The 16,708-nt window shown below is 48.2% G+C and overlaps 1 long non-coding RNA gene across 1 annotated transcript; it reads right to left on the bottom strand.

The window, feature by feature from the left end:
- Positions 1-5,230: 5,230 nt before the first annotated feature.
- On the bottom strand, positions 5,231-15,941 carry LOC121091749. Its single transcript, XR_005829029.1, has 2 exons — positions 6,833-15,941; positions 5,231-6,365 (listed from the first exon to the last, which is right to left on the bottom strand). It is a non-coding gene; the product is annotated as an uncharacterized LOC121091749 (long non-coding RNA).
- Between the last annotated feature and the right edge of the window lie 767 nt (positions 15,942-16,708).

Raw genomic sequence — 16,708 nt, 5'->3', positions numbered from 1 at the left:
TTTCCCCTCAGTATGTCCTCAAACACTGCAATATTTACAGCTGCTGCCCACATCTCTGTGGGCCTCCCCTGAGGGTGGAGGAGCAAGGACAGGAACTCCAGCAGAAATGCAAGTGTGACTTTCTGTGATTAGTAATACTCTTAGTTGAAAAGCAAGCGTAAACCTGGACAGGAATCTCCTCTTGGACCACTGGCTATCCCTAGCAGCTCTCTGCACTGCTCTCTTTTCCAGCTCCCAATTCATGAGCTAAATTCACACCCTTACTGGGTCACTTGTTGTCCTTCACACAATGCAGCCCCGAGGCTGGCGGCTCCTTGCTCTAAGGGAGAAGGTCTTTCCCATCATCAGCCTCTTTACAGCCCTTTCCAGGGTTCAAATAGGCCAGTGTTTTTCCCAAGCTCTAAACAGAAATCAAAACACAGAAAAACTGCCATTTGACCAGTTACGCAAAACAAAACGTCCTTCAGCGAGGTATGATTTGTGGATTAAAGTTTTTTCCCTTGAGCTCAATGCAACCTAAAAATCTTTTCCGGCAGCTTATCACAATTTAGCTAACCCCAATCCTTAAGAGACTTCTCTATCTCAGCACACCAAGGAAGGTCTTTGTCAGGGACTTTCCAAAAGCCCTTGGCAAACCTGTTGCACACAGGGTATAGTACAGGCTTCTGAATTTCACAAAACGTCTGAGTTGCCGGAGTGAGAACTAGGGGGGTTGATGTAAAGAACAGGACAAGCCTGGGCATTATTTCACTTCAAAACATTTTGCTAGTCATCTGGAAACTCATCACATTTTTCCAGGAGCATGGAAAACAGGGGGCTTCAGTCAGAGCACAATGCTCCTCACATTCAGGCTTTATGCGGTCCTGGAGAGGTGGCAGCAGCACCCTAGGGTAGACTGGAACTGGTCAGCAAAACAAAAATGACAGAAAACAACTCATAAAATCCATCGTAATTTCCAGTGGCTTCTTCACAGACTGTGCTTCTTTCACCCTCCAAGACATGCATGAACATGAGACTAAAACGTGTGCAGTCCAAGGGATTAATCGAAGGATGGCATGAATTTGTTGGGAGAAAGCAGACTGCATGCCTGCAGTAACAAAGGATATGAAGAGATCGCATTAAACACTATCACAGGCTTTGGTAATTTTTGTCTATTCATAATAGCTCTGTGTCACAGCCCTTTTAAAAACCAGAAAATATTACGATGTAATCTTACCAGTTTCACAAACAAGACCACACTTACAAAAATACATGAAAGTCTGGACAGGCAAACAAAATATTTTCAATATATTCCTCCAGAGAGCCAGATAAACTCCACAACCAGCAGAAAATGCATCCACGTTAACTTATTCGCAATGGAGCTACATCTTGCTAAACAACCCCAAATCAGCTGCTGCCTGGATGGACCTCAAGCCCTATGAAAAATATATCTATGCCTCCTTGGAAAAGTAGAATATCATATACAAATACTTATTAGCACACACAGAGTTAACCTCTGTGCACTACCTTCTTAAACAGAACTGGTTTTGAAATGTATTTGTTTAAACAAGTTAACAGAAATGTCAGAGGCCATTGCACCAACTGCACATGACGACAGCCTCCTTCCTCCTCTATCAGCACAGAACAATTACACACTGGGAAACAAGGGCTTACTAATGTTGAGTCAGAGCAGGAAAATCTGTCCAGAAAATACATGCAAATGAAAGAAAGAAAAGACACACTTTGCATTCCGTCTTCCCCCTCTTCCTCCTCTTTTCCCTCAAATAACATGAGCTAAGCAGAGACTGCCTCTCCTGCTCTGGCTTGAAGAGCCCCATGGAAGAATTTGGCACATCAACAGCTTCATCTGCTCCCACAGCTCCCACGTGGCTATTGGTAGTAATACCAATAATTAGTATTTGGATAAGTCCTAGCTCAGGTTACCGATTTCTGGATATCTCAGGGCAGGAAACTGTTTTCCAGGAGTATCAGGAAACAGCATGGCCTTGCAAGGCGGGCTTGTGCATAAAGCACATGAGCTCTTACATCTATTCCAGGATGAGAAGCCCTGGGACTTTCTATGACCACATGGACAAATCATGCTGGTGTTCCCCTCCAGCTGCCAGTCTGACCACAGGGGATGTGGGAGGCTACCTTCCCTCACCTTCGTAAAGGACCCAGGGCCCAAGGGCTTGTGAAGTGCTGGGCATGATAAGGGCCTCCAGAGAATTCAGTTCTGTTTGACTGTAAGAGCCATCTCTTCAATATTTAGCTGTATATACTCACTAATAATCGTGCACGCACAAGAACTTACCAGCACCAAAAATGACCAACAAGATCAACTGTGAAACACCAAGTTCTCTCCCACATACAACCCTCCTCACTACCTCTCCTCTTTTCCACACCAGAGGCAACTTTTGCAAAACTTCCTAGTGCCAGGAGGATCCCAGTATTTCCTCCCCTCAGTGTTGCATTCCCACACCATCACCTTTTGAAATCACTCCATCAGTTTTCCCTGCCTCCAAAGGAAGGCACTGGGAAGACCATGCTGCACCAAACCCAGACTTCAGCCTGCAGCAAAGGGCAGAGCCCTCACCTGTGCCCCTGCATTAGAGCTGCCCCAGCAGGCACCAGCAGTCCTGCCTACAAGGCGCTATTTGAAGCTGAATTCAGGGTCAGTCCCAATAAAGGACAGGGCAGCAGTCTAATCACAGCACCAAAAAAAATGTTGATGCTTTTCTCTTGAATGTGGATTATGAAAACAAGTTGCACCAGGACTGGGCACAGCTGACAGCTTTCCCTAGCCAAAGCCCTGCAGTCACGCGTGCTGCGCTGCATGTGACAGAGTGCTGCTCTGACAGCCTGGGCACCGATTCGGTACAAACAGAGGCCATAAGGGAAAACAGGGCTATGCCCTGCTTCATTTTGGACTTGGATTTCCACTTACGAAACTTGATTTCCACTTGTGACCACGACACAGCACAAAGGTTCAGTGCCAGTGCCTCTGCTCTGCCATCATTTCCCAGAGGGATCTGTTGCCTGTTGGAGAGGCTCTGCAGCACCCCTCCATATTTCACATGGAGAAGCCATTCTGAAAACACCACCAATCTCATAACCCTCTCTAGTATTTAAGAGCCAGACTTATTCAAAACAAAATAACAAAAGAAACACCGGTTTGGAAATTTCTGATTACATATTTAACTTTTTATATTCAGGAGAGGATAAAAACCAGGTGAGATGCAATGACTTATTCTTTCAACTAAGTACTATTTCTTTCAACTTTCAGTATTTTCAGATTTAACCATAAATAACCCAATATTCCCACCTCTTCCAGGAACACCAATCCTGCTCTGCCTTGCTCTCCCTCAAGCAAAGATGTCAGGCATAGGTCACTCCTAAAGGCAGGAGACTTCAGTGGTTTGTCATTAAGGAAAGAGGCAAGTTCTACTAAGTCAGAAAAGCTATGGAATTCAGTGGAAGTCACAGCCTCATTTTGCAAACAGACCTGTTTGTGTTGCGGCTTTTCTAGATGTGCACTAGAAAACACAGCCCTGATGCACACAAGCAGCCCTGGAGTAACAGCCTGTGAAGGCAGCACTGCACGACCCTCGATGGTTTGGCACTCAGGGCACAGCTGGGCCTCCTGGAACTTGCGTCCTCTCCTTCCTACCTGGGTAACACGCAGGAAAGGCATTTGTCCAACTCATACGTTTCACTTTGGGTTCTTCCACTGTGCTAAAATGGTCATGCAATAAAACGTTACCCATCTTACCCATTTAATTCTCCCCCGAGGACCCGCTCTGCTTTAACATCCTCTCCCTGGTCTCAACTCCCACACTGGGCTGTTGTGCCAATTAATTAGTTAATGTTTGCAAGGTGCTTCGAAAAGTGCTAAGTACGCAGCATTAAACATGATTATTATACAAATACTGCAGGCTCTGGGAATGCACTTCAGGCAGGCAAGTATTACACTGGAGTCGCTTTATCCTCCTGCCTCAAAACTGCCATCACTCACAGCACGCTTCAGTTACCCACAAACACACGGCATGTCTTGTCTTACAGCTTAATTATAAAACAACTTCTAGTCAATCCTGCACTGTGTGGCAGAGCAGAAAGGCCAGCTGTTGTTCACGTTGCACAAAACCCACCACTGTGACAGACCAAACAGCAAACTCTGCCTCCTGCCAGAGGAAATGATGGCCATAATGTCCCCAAATGCAGTGATGGTTAGGTGAGGGGACCCCTGGGGCAAAGAGCCAGGCTGCAGTGGGGTTGTGGCCAATTGATAAAGAGACCAAAAATAAGCAGGAGAAACAAGTTACGGGAAAATTCAAGAACAGAAAATGCAGCAGCAGGAGCCAGACGTGGGGGTGAGCAGGCTGACGCTGGGCTCCAGCCGATGAGCTGCAGCAGAGCTGGTTGCAGCCCCGCAAAGATGCATGACCCTCCTTAGCCACCTCCCACCACTCCTGGGTCTGCATCTGGGTCAGCTCATTTCCCAGTTCAGCACTCAGCTGCTGCCAAAGACAGGTTTGCACTAAGATTCTTGGCTGGGAACTGAAGTCCCCAAGATATGGACACGCGTCCCCTGCTGCCCTGAGAAGCCCAGGGGATGGCTCAAGGTGACACTGCAGCTGCAGCCACTTACTCCATCAGACAGAGTCAGAGCCTGAGGGCCCGGGAAGCAGTGCTGAGCATGAAGGGACATGTGCTGGACACTGCCACTACACAGCGGGCTGCAGGAGCAACGAGCACTCTTCCTGGCAGGACTCTTCCTGCTGGCAAGAGACCTGGACGAGGCTGAAGAATGCCAGTAGCCGTCTGTCTGCCTTCCAGATCCATGCCTTTGTATTTTTGATATCTAAAATAGAAAAACACACAGTTTGGGATTTCCTCAGTAATCAGAGAAACCCATTAAAACATTTTTCTTCTCCCTGTCAGTGCAAGGCTGTTGCCTGTTAGTGTTTTATATAGTCAGTCCCTCTTTCCTATTTATTATCTTCAGACTTACTCTCCTAAAAATATTACAGCCGCTCTTCTTTCTGTACAGCATATACTCCAGAAGGAAACAAACTGCTAATCAAGCTAGTAAATAGGTACATCTGTTACCCCATCTACACTAAAATGAGCTAGGAAGCTTTTTTTCAGAATCACGATACCACCAAGATCCCTGAAACACTTGGCTGCGTTTCCCCAGCTTGAGCACCGGCCACCCCACAGCAGAGCTTGCACTGGAAACCCTCGGAATTAGCAACAGGACAAGCAAGGGGAAATTTATTAACAAATGAATTCCTGCTATTACAAACCACTTCCACCGCACTACCGGGGCCTTTAATGGTTCATGGCAGGATAAGCCACCTCCTTTCATTCCCAGGAGTGCAATTGAAGGCTTGATTTCCATGATTGCCAAGCTCTTACTACAGCTCCCATTAGCTGTGGCAAAATCTGCGAGTGTTTAGCTCTTCTGAAACACGAGTGTTTGATGTGTAGAGGGGGGTAAGCACCCCTGCTCCGACTTGAAGGCTCAAGATGCATCAAGTTTCCACTCCTGATGTGAGGGGCAAGTGTGAGTACATGCTCGGGGAAGCCTGTCACATGCTGTGAGCATGGGCTTTGAGCATGGGGCTGCCCTGAGCAGGGATGGAATAGGCTGCACCTGCCAAGAAAGGTTTGACTCCAGCTTTAGCCCTGGTACCTGCAACTGAAGGGTGCCAGGAGCGGGGAGAGCGCGTCAGGTCTGGGGTACTTTGGACTCATCTGACCGCAGCCTTAGCCTGCACCAATCCAGAAGATGACTGGAGCAACCAGCTGATGTACTGATGCACGGCTGGACCTCCTGAAGCTCTACAGTAGCAACAATTTCAGCCTTAAATTTAATTGGCAAGAGGAAGATTTGATAGATATCTACCCTCAGTTAGAAAGTGCTTTAAAGAGACAGCAGATTCTTCAAAGCAATTGTCCCGCATCACCTACAGTTCCTCCTTCTTATCTAAATGTGATATTAGGAACCCAGCAATTGATGCTCCCCAGGGATTTAATTATTCGCAAGAAATCACTGTTTGCTGCAGCCAGCAGCCAGTGCTGGGTAAGGTCTTCTGGGATCAGACTGCAGGCTGCTTTATGGCTTGACATCAGAACAAAATTGCATGAAAATCAGTCTTGTTGTACATGATCAGATAAATGCAGTTGTCAAGTACAAAGTTGAAAGCTCTTCAGTGAAGAAAGGGTAGCGGCTTTTTTTTTTTTTTTTTTTTTTTAATGCTGGTACGAACTATCAGAGGGTCGAAACCAATTCATGAAGCACTTATTCCATCTCTAATGTCTGCCAGACTCGTACAGGCTTCTGTGGGAGGTCTGTTTGAACAAGGCTGTTTTCAGCTATTCACCTAAGGGGGGGAAGGGAAAAAAAAAAAAAAAAAAAAAAAAAAAGAGACGTAAAGAGGATTTTCTTTCAGTATAATCTAGTCCCACCACGTGACACTGACTGATCTGTGATAAAATTTCCAGAGCTCAGCAGGTGTTTGGGGAGTGACTGCAGCCGCCCATGCAACACAACAATATACAACCACAAAAGCAAGATCCAAAACAAAGGTCAAAGGAAAAAGAGTGTAGGAAGTTAGGTGTGAAGATGAATGATGAAACTAGATAAAACTTGTGCCAAACATGATTTACAGTAGAGAAATGACATTCTCTTTCCAGGTGAGGGCAAGCTGCTTGGTCCCTGTTACAGGGTACTTCTCTATCACGCTGACAACCACAGGTGTATGCATATTCAGATACACTGGGACAACTGGCTGTAGACCCAAGGAGTCCCAGGCCAGAACACAGCTCACAGCACACTTTGTCCACTTACTTCATCCACATCATTGCTACTACATTCCACGAAGGAAAGAGATTTTATTCCTTCTCTCCCAGAGCTCCTATTGTCATGGAGAAGCTGAAAATCAGCAAGAGAGCGATGGCATAAATTCAAACAGAAACAATTCTTTGCTGTTTATGTAGCCCAAACACCAATGACACAGGAGAGAGTTTCAGCCTGCTGTTGATACTCAAAAGTCAGAGTGCCCACAACTCAGACCTTTTGGCTGTCAGATGTTTCAGTACGACATACTAAATATAGTCGTGACCCTAAAGATACCCTATGTACTATCTGCATAGAGTAAAACACTATGCATGGACCAGCTAAACAGATTTATTTCAGGATTGGTGTCATGTGTAGGATAAACAATACACGCTTATCCAAAACGTCTCCACGGCTATAAAAGTTGCTATTGTACAGAAACTTAACTTCAGAGTTAACTCTAGAGAAACAGGAATTAAAGCAGCAAGGTTGCTAAGGTCTAACAAGTACAGACTAAATGACACTAAGGAGGTAACCTGGGCTCAAGCTACCGGACAGGAAAAAGGATGGATGAAGAGTCCCTGCATGCATGCTGGGCTTCCCCCTCAGAAAATAAAGCAAGCATCGTTCTGCACAACTCCCTCCTGACTCTTCTGGAGAGTGCTTCCCAACATGCCAGCAGAAAGGCTGGTGCAGCTGCGGGCAGGAAGCACACCCCCACATTCCCCACCCAGGGAGCCAGCCTCCCTCCCTCCGTGGGGGGATCATTGCATCAAATTAAAAACTAAACATTTCTCAGCAAGACTTGCACATACCAGGAACTTCTTGGTAAAAGGAGCAGTACATTATCCTCAAAGTTTTTCCTACAGAAGCTGGGGATCATGGGTGTATGAAAGTTAGATCCTTTTACTTTCTATGCAAGCCTGGTTTAATTCTTGCAAATTCTATCCACTTTATTACTGAAATTGGAGCAGCCTGTTCCAGGGAAGCACATACTCAGCAGCACTGAATTGCACTTTGTGTATTAAATACTTCAGAAGCTGTCTAAGTAGATCGGTGTGGAAAACTGACAGTTGAAAAATAACAATACTTTTATTATTTTTATCTAAATCCTCAAAATCTTGTGTATGGTTTTATTTTCTAATGTTAGGGAAAAGAAACTAAAAAAAAAAAACCCACCACAAACGAACCAAAAGAGCTGATGGCCAAGGCTTCTCCAAAGAAACTGCAACAAATGGTCTGACCAGCCAGTACAAACCCCACACTTAGTTGCTGCCATGACTTGCATATACAAAGACTTTAAACCTGATTGCTACTGTAATGATGAATTGTTGCACAACTGAAGCCTCGTAACTGAAGTATCGTTTGCAAAGGGATCACCCTCTACTGATTCTTCAGTTCCCTGTTAATTTTTTTTCACTGCTGCAACTCTAGCCCCAGAGAATGACCATAAACAACCCTAAGGTAATGACCTAGCTAATCATGACTGTATTTATAGCACTATTATTTCCCCTTTTGCACATTGCGGAGCACAGGGAGAGCAATCAGACCCCTTGAGGATTATATCCTAACATATGTACTATAAATATTTATCTGACTGACTTAATTTTAGCTTTACCTAGGTCTTTCAGGGACACACAGTGGGCCTTAGCTTGGGAAACCAGAGAGGCAACGCAACATGACCTTCTCATGTTCAAGCCAGTTTCCCCTTACTATTGCTGGGTTAAGTTACCTGTGTGTAACCCATCTGCTATGGCCCCGCAGTGTCACTGCTTTTCTCAGAACGAATGCCAGGACTCGCAGTCCTTGGTGGATGCTGCATTTATTGCTGAAGTTGGTGATGGAAAAGGTAGCAGATTTCATCTTATTTTCGTGCCGCATAAGACCCTTTGCCATGACAATGAAAAGCCTGGCACCGCCCGAATTAGTATCACTCCAGATGTTACTCCTTTCTGCCTGGTACAGTGCATTCTCATGAGAGAAACACATTCATTCAGCTGCTAAAAGAAAAATAAAAATCCTGGTCAGAGTAACATCTTGAAAGTAAACTGCAAGTCAGAATAGCAACATACCTTCTGGGGCATGACTTTGGATGCCTACAGTGATGTCCGCCCATGTGCTTTACACCTTGTTCTGTAAACTTTAGTCTCGCAAGCAGCTCCCTTCTCAGGCACAGTTTCTCAACAGATCCCAGATCCCACCTAGGAGTCACCACGCCGGCCCGCCTGGCACATCTGTGCAGCTGGAAGGTTTGTGAGAAGGCGGCCCAGGTTCCTAGCCCTGTCCTTCCTCAAACAGCCCCAGGGCAGCAGCTATTTTAAGCCACCATGGCACACTGATTATTGCTGCAACATGCTGCTCCGCTCCATGCGTTGGGCTTTGTCCCGAGCGTGGGATTTCAGGCAGCCTTTGGGCCTGGCAGAGCCACCCTAACTCAGGGGCTGTGGGAGAAGCCAGCTGACCTGGAGCAGAATCACTGCTGCGACTCCTGCCCTCGCTCCACACGTGCTGCTGCCCTCGGAGAGGGAGACCTGGCGCTGCTGGGGGAGATAGGACTGTGCTGCAAAGCGGGAAGTTCAACAACAGCTCCAAAACATCTACCTGAGGAAGCAGGGCATCAGCTCCTGCCCCGATGAACCACCGTGGTGCACATCTAAGCTTCACCTGCCTCATTCGCCTCTCCTAAGGACAGACTGGTACCACAGCTGGCTTTTAGAGGGGTTTTCCCAACTGTGTTTCACCAAGCCAGCTAGTACCCGTGCCCTGAGGGTGCCGAGGCAGTCCAGCGTGGTCTTCTCAGCTATTAACAACAAGCTGACCCTAACAATTAACTTGAACGCTTGCCAGGCGACAGATATTTAAGCATCGATTCACTGGCAGGAGGAAAGATCCAGAAGGATTGTGATACAACTGCGAAAGTAAGCAGTATTTAAACAACCTCAGATCTGCATCCCCGTGCAGGGCTGCAGAGCTACCACAAGGCTGGAGAGAAAAACAAAAAACCCAAACGAACTGAATCACTCCAATTTGGCCATTACAGACAATTCGTCTCAGCAGAAAATGTAAATACACGAAGGAACCTTTGCCAAAAATACAGTGCCTCCTCTCCTCCCCCCTGGTTTCAGGGTGGAGATAGATTTCTCAGACACACATTTGCAAGGCCAGTAATGCTCTCTACTGCTTTGGAATATTATCAGATGCTGAAGGATGCTACAGCTCACAAATGAAGGAGTTTAGTTCAGGAACAAATTTTCCTCTTTTTAAAAGGATTTCTTCTAAAAATAAACTGATTATTTCAGTACTCCCACTCAGACTGTAGCCCCACAGGTAGATCTATCAGCAAAGCAGCACGAGGGAGGCAACCAGACTGTTGGAGCAGAAGTAATTTTGTCAAGTGGCTTGGGTTTGTTTTGTCAAAAGGGTTTGTTGCTAAAGAAAACATGGCACTGAGCTGCACCTTGAGTCACATTTTAGTACGTGAGACATTCTCATCAGCGGCAGTTCCCCCCTGTTCTCCCTACACAGGCCAATGTATTAAGAGCAGGCTGAATCCCACCCCATTAAGAGCTAAGAGGCATGGGATGAGTGGTGGTTACAGGCACCGAGGTAACTTTAGGAGACAATTAGCTCTTGGCTTGTGACTTTCAAATCCTTCCTTCTCCAAACAGTTTGCTGAATTCTCAGTGTACAAGATGGTAGAGCGGCACAAACTGCCACACAAACTCACACTTGTGAGGTCCACCTAACCTAGGGATGATCAGTCACCAAGAAGATGAAAATCCTGCCTGGTTCTGCAGCAAGGTGGAGTTCACCCCGCTTGGGCAGCAGAAGTGGCTGACATCTCCTTCTCACTTCACACCAGGCTCCCCCTCGGGCTGTCAGCAACAGAACTTTTTATGGGGCTTCACTAACTGAGGAAGAGATCTAGGTCTTAAAATTAATAATATTAAAAGCAAGAAAGATAAAATCAGTTTTGTGTTCTGCTTTAAACGCAGACCTGCTCAGTGCAGAGTCCCACGCACAGTTGCATCACCACGAGGGGAGGTTAACTCAGTTCCAGAAGCTGGGATGAGAAGCCAAGGGTGGAGCGGGGAACATTGCCACCGAAGTGCTTGCCCCATGAAACTACACCCACACCAGCCCACTGCAAGAACAGCCCTGTCCTTCACCCCACAGATTCCCACCGAACCACCACAACGGAGTCAGCAGCACTGACCAGGCTGAGGAGCAGGCTGTTCTGCAGGTCCTCAGCTGGACAAGTCCCCTGAGAGCCCTCCCAAGCTGGGCAGTGAAGCAGAGCCTGCAGACCCCTGTGTATCCCAGACCCCTTCAAGGGAAGCCTCATCTCCCCTCTTTTTCAAATGAGTGGCCATGGAAAAGTACAGCGCTGTGGGAGGTGACCCCGTCAACGGTGCCTCCTAAGCTCCGCACACCCACGACAGCATCCTGGAGCAAGGCCAGGATTACAGCTTCACCTTCTCCGCTTGCCACCACCTTTCTTCATGTATCGGAGAGGACCCACATCTCGTTAATGACTGTTTCAAAAAGGGTGCAAGAGCGGATGCATCTAAATCACCACAGAAACCAACATTTCCACCAGGCACCAACTAGGAGGCATCTCAACGCCAAGGAAACAGTGCTGGGCTGGCAGAGCAAGGGTTAACCAGCCACTTTGGCTACTCACCATCCCAAGCAGCACTGGATTAAAATACTGCAGAAGCTGCTGGGAGAAGCTGCAGAGCCTGAGGGAAAAGGCAGTGCCCAACAGGCAAGGACAGCGCTGGGTGCCTGCAGAGGACAGCCTGCCTTCCAGCCTGGGCCCGCGAGGGAACACACCTCCATGCAGTGCAGAGATACCCCCCTAGGCAGATAAGCAGGCTTGATCTTTCCCTTCTGAAAGGGAAACCGGGATTTTCACCATGTTGTTACAATGTTCATACATTAAAAGCACTGCCCAGCAGCCAGCTACTAGAGGAGGGATAAGCCAACTATTTCAAATGTAACTCAACAAAGGTCCCTTTGGGAAAAAAATCCAAAGTCCTGGGGGTCTCTCTGCCACTCCCAACATACCCATCCCTGTTACTGCCTACCTTTACCAAGATCAACATCCAAGCCACCCACCAGCATCAGGAGGTGGTTTGATGTTGCACATCCCCAGTAGGCCGACTCCGGCACTGGGGAAGGGAAAAGGCTGCTCCCATGGGGAGACAGTGTCAAATCAGGCAGGTGGCAGGGACAACCACAGAAGACAACAAAAGATCTTTCTTAAGTGCAGTTTTACACAGTGCCCTCAGTACCTGGTATATAACCCATTTATCAGTATCATAGAAGGTTTACATGAATTGCATGAATAACTTACCTGGCCCAGAAAACAAAAAACCCCAAAACCCACAAGCCCTGACACAAGTATAGATGTGTCACATCAGACAGCTAACAAACCTTCTGTAGAAAACCATGAGACACACAATCTCTTCACCCAAAGAGACCCGCCACAGACTTCTGAACCTAAATGTCTTGATTTCTACAGCTGCTGTGGCAGGAGGCAAGAACAAATTACTGGAGTGCATGAGAACCTATTGACCTGGTTTGCTGCTGCAGAGCTGGTGCAACCCTACACTGCAACCCGGCCAGACGCTCACTGCCTGAACCACCAGTGGACCCGCTGGCTTCTGCTGGAGGTCACCTCCCCCTCCCACAGCTCCTTTAGCCCCAGAAGCTGCGCAAGCCCAGCTCTGGGCACAGCCAGCCACATTAGCTGGTCACCACCCAGTGCACCTTCCATGATCCCTTCTGCTGGCACAACTCCCGCAGTGCCCAACTCTTGGGCAAAAGTGAGCGGTAACTTTTTTAACATGCACAGTTCGCAGCTCCAAGGGGCTCTCTATGGCTTCGCTCACTGGAAGGCTCCAACTGGAAATTGTTTTAAGAGGACTCCAAGACTTTCCCAGAGCTTCCAGCCTCTCCCCTCCCCACCTGTACCTCCCGTGAGGAGCACGGGAAACCTCTGTGCCTGCACCAAAGGGGACGAAGCAGAAAAGGCCCCTCAGCAAGCTTCTGCACAGGAGCACACCAACCTCCGAGTGGTCAAACACATTATGTGATAAGAACCCGCAAGAGTCACTGAATAATTTATGTGATAAACTATTTCTGGAGGATTTGATAGCTCTACTGGCTATCATCATTTTTGCTGAATCAACAGCCCCCATCAGAGCATATGCTCTAGTGAAAACAAGCAGCACTGTGACAGGTTAGGAAAGACATTTACTAAATTAAATGCACAGCCTGGTTGCTCCACTGAGCCATAATGCAGTACATACATGGAAATCTAAGCAGCTAAATGCAACTCTTCCTGAAGTGGCTGTCTGAGCATACACAATCTGTCCCTTCAAGGTTTTTCCATTAACATACCCACGTGCAGAGCTATAAATCAAAATGAAGGAGAACAGCGCAGGCCAGCAGAAGAGCAAGAGAGAGAAAAGACATTGCAGGCCATTTTGCAAAAGGTGGTGATTAACTCTTATCAGTTAAAAGCAGTCACAGATAGAGCAACTCTGCACCTCAGCAGCCTGTGACAGAGAGCTGGGGAAGTGGAAGGAGGTGGGAGAGAAACAAGGTGTTCAGCTGCTCTTGAAAACAGAAACAAACGTGACAACATTTTACTTCAAGATTAAAACCATTGCTAAATACCCACTTTGCCTCAGAATGTAGCGCAAGCAGAAAGACGACAGCACTATTGACTTCTGTAGAGAAGCTGGAGGACCCAAAGCGAAGAGGGGGAACGCAGCAGAGAGAGTGCCCTGGCAAGAAGGTGGTCTGCATGGCTGCCCCGGTACCTCTGAGGCTGCTCCCAGAGCTGCTGTAGTGCAACAGGCTGCCCACATCCACCACAGGAATGGGATTTATGTGAGCTATCCCTCCGCTTCAGAAAGTAGCACCTCGGATTTGCTGGCGGGGAAATGATCAGGCTTTTACTACAAACATTCCCTAAGGACACCCCTCACCCCTACAAAATCTGAAACCCTTCCTTGCCGCCACCTTTCTCCAAACGGCAGCTGTGAACCGCTCTTCTTGTGCTGTAGAGTCGGCAGATTTTCAGAAAAAGAAAGAAAAACTGCCATGAGGTGTTGCTATTGAACAGATTGTAATTTGATCAGCACTGGGATTACAAGAGTTCTTTTGCTAGTGGAAAAGCACACATGGTACGCAAGCCCCTATATTTGCACCGAACCCCAAGGAAACACACCTGTGGGATCACCTTGGTAGATCTGGCAGCAAAAAATCACTGCTTAACTTATTTTCCCAAAGATGCATGGCTTTGGACAAGAGGAGTCCCAGCATATGCTGGGATCTTCAGCAAAATACAAATTCCCCTCTTATTCCGTATTAATAATACACAAACTCCCAACTCCCAGGTGCAAACTGAAGGCAAAGTCATTTTCTACCCTGATCATGCTGACATGCCAGTGGGGTTCACAAGAACACCCCGGCCCAGCACGTTATTTTGGTGCGGTGAATCAGTTCACCAGGCAGCAGAGCACGCGCGCCAGCATGCATGACAAGGCAGGAAAGCTGCCAGCTGCCCTTCAGCTGCCGGAGCAGTTCCTATCTGCACAAACACACTGGCACAACACCCACTCGCTATCTGGCAACAGCAGATTTTACACGGCTCAACACTGCTGTTAAATACAGGAACCATTTTAGAGCACAACAACAAAGTCACACATAACAGGTTTAACCAAAGCTGTGTATTTTTCTGCCATGGAAACCGGTCACAAGAACCAAAAAGCTGCCCAATGACAAGAATTTCATGTGCTGCTCTCCTAATCTGCCCCGTTCCCTTCTGAAACCCTAAAACTGATGAACGGCGACACGGGCAGGTTATAGCCAGCCCAAAGCAGCAATCTAAGCTTTTCACATCAGAGCTCTGCCAAGGTGTTATCAAGGGTCACACCAAAGCTCAGAGATGTCACCTGCCATCTCCATATGACCTCATGCAACGCGCAGCCCGCTTCACCTTCACAAAACAGTCTCCTCACATACAGACAGACAAGACCTTTACGCTGTAAGGACTCAGGATACGGGGTTTTTTTTCCAGAGGCAGGAATAATCCAGAAGTCCAAACAAATGGGAGCTGGCAAGAGCTCGGTGGTCCACAACTCGGTGAGAGACACCACCACATCTTTAAAAAAGGTCAAAAAACAGCTATGAAACTTGCAGCTTGTCCTTGTCTCCCAAAAGCAGAGAATGTACTGACTGAAGCTGTAGCAAAAGGTGAGCTAAGATTCAAAAAACCTTTGGAAAACTGGAGACAGCTAAACAGCATGATCATCACTGAGAATTTACAGGTTGAAAGCTGTCAGGAAGGCTTACATCAAGTTTATCCTGTCTCAGAGCATGGAGCTCCACTTCCAAACCCATTTTTCTATGAACCTAAAACCATGGATGTTTCATGCTGAGCAACCCAAGAACCAAGCAAAGCACTCAGTATTCCGTCCTGCAGAATTTTGGCCATACATCTGCAACTCTATACATCTCAGCAAACATTTTCCTGCTTTCTAAACATTTAAGTAAACTTTTCATAAAATTTGTAAGCTATGCTCCCATCCATCTAACAGCAGGCCCCCCAGCTGGTCCTCCCCTGCCATGTCACACCACGGCCCCAAACTCACAACCTGAGCCTCGGCGAGGCTTCACGCGCAGGATAAACCCCAGTGCTATCAACAGCCACAGGATCCTGCCTGTGAACTCACAGTCTTGGAGCAGAACAGAATTGCACCTCGCCTGAAAAACACTTACCAGGCCATAACTTATGCAACAGTCAAACATTTCATACACGGAAAAGTGCAGCCCTGCCTAGCGAGAGCAGAAACATACCACAAAAGCTCAGCCATCGAGATGGAACGATAAACAAATGACTAATAGGGGAAGACAGGCATGTGGCCGGCCAGCACGGGCCAGCCGGGCGCGAGAAGCCGTGCTGCACTAGCACAGGGCTCCACTCGGCACCCAGCATGCTGCACGCGCAGGGATGCACAGCTTGGTTGAATTGGTGGGGTGCAAATCATAGAACCATTTCAGTTGGAAAAGACCTTTGAGAGCAGCATCACATCCAACTGTTAACCCAGCACTGCCAACCCACCACTAAACCATGTCCCCGAGCACCGCATCTGTGTGTTTTTTAAATACCCCCAGGGATGGTGACTCCACCTCACCCCTGGGCAGCCTGTGCCAGTGCCTGACCACCCTTCCAGCGAAGACATTTTTCCTAATCCCCAATCTAAGCCTCCCCTGGCGCAACTTGAGGCCGGTTCCTCTTGTCCTGTCACTTGTGACCTGGGGGAAGAGACCGACCCCCCCTCACTGCAGCCCCTTGCAGCAGCTGTGGGGAGCGATGAGGTCCCCCCTGAGCCCCCCTCCTCTCCAGGCTGAACCCCCCCAGCCGCTCCCCGTGGGACTCGTGCCCCAGCCCCTTCCCCAGCCCCTGCCCGGCTCTGGACACGCTGCAGCCCCTCAATGTCCCCCCTGCAGTGAGGGCCCAGCGCTGACCCCAGGATTCGAGGGGCGGCCGCACCAGTGCCCAGCGCAGGGGGACGGTCACTGCCCCGGCCCCGCTGGCCACGCTGTGTCTGACACAAGCCGGGCGCTGCTGGCCTCCTCGGCCACCCGGGCCCCCGGGGGGCTCATGCCCAGCCGGCCCAGGCAGCCCCCCAGGCCCATTCCCGCCGGGCAGGGCCCAGCCGCTCGCCCCAGGCTGCAGCGCTGTGTGGGGCTGGTGTGACCCACGGGCAGGGCCCAGCCTGGAGCTGGCAAAGACACAGAATCTGTGCGTGTGCACATATGTGAAGTATCACATACTTTTGTTGTTGGATACAAATAATTTTTCAGCCT

This window comes from Falco naumanni, chromosome 7 (genome assembly GCF_017639655.2).
Source record: "Falco naumanni isolate bFalNau1 chromosome 7, bFalNau1.pat, whole genome shotgun sequence".
NCBI lineage: Eukaryota > Metazoa > Chordata > Aves > Falconiformes > Falconidae > Falco > Falco naumanni.
Note: the sequence above shows the minus strand (reverse complement) of the source record. Positions and strands in the feature narration are given on the sequence as shown.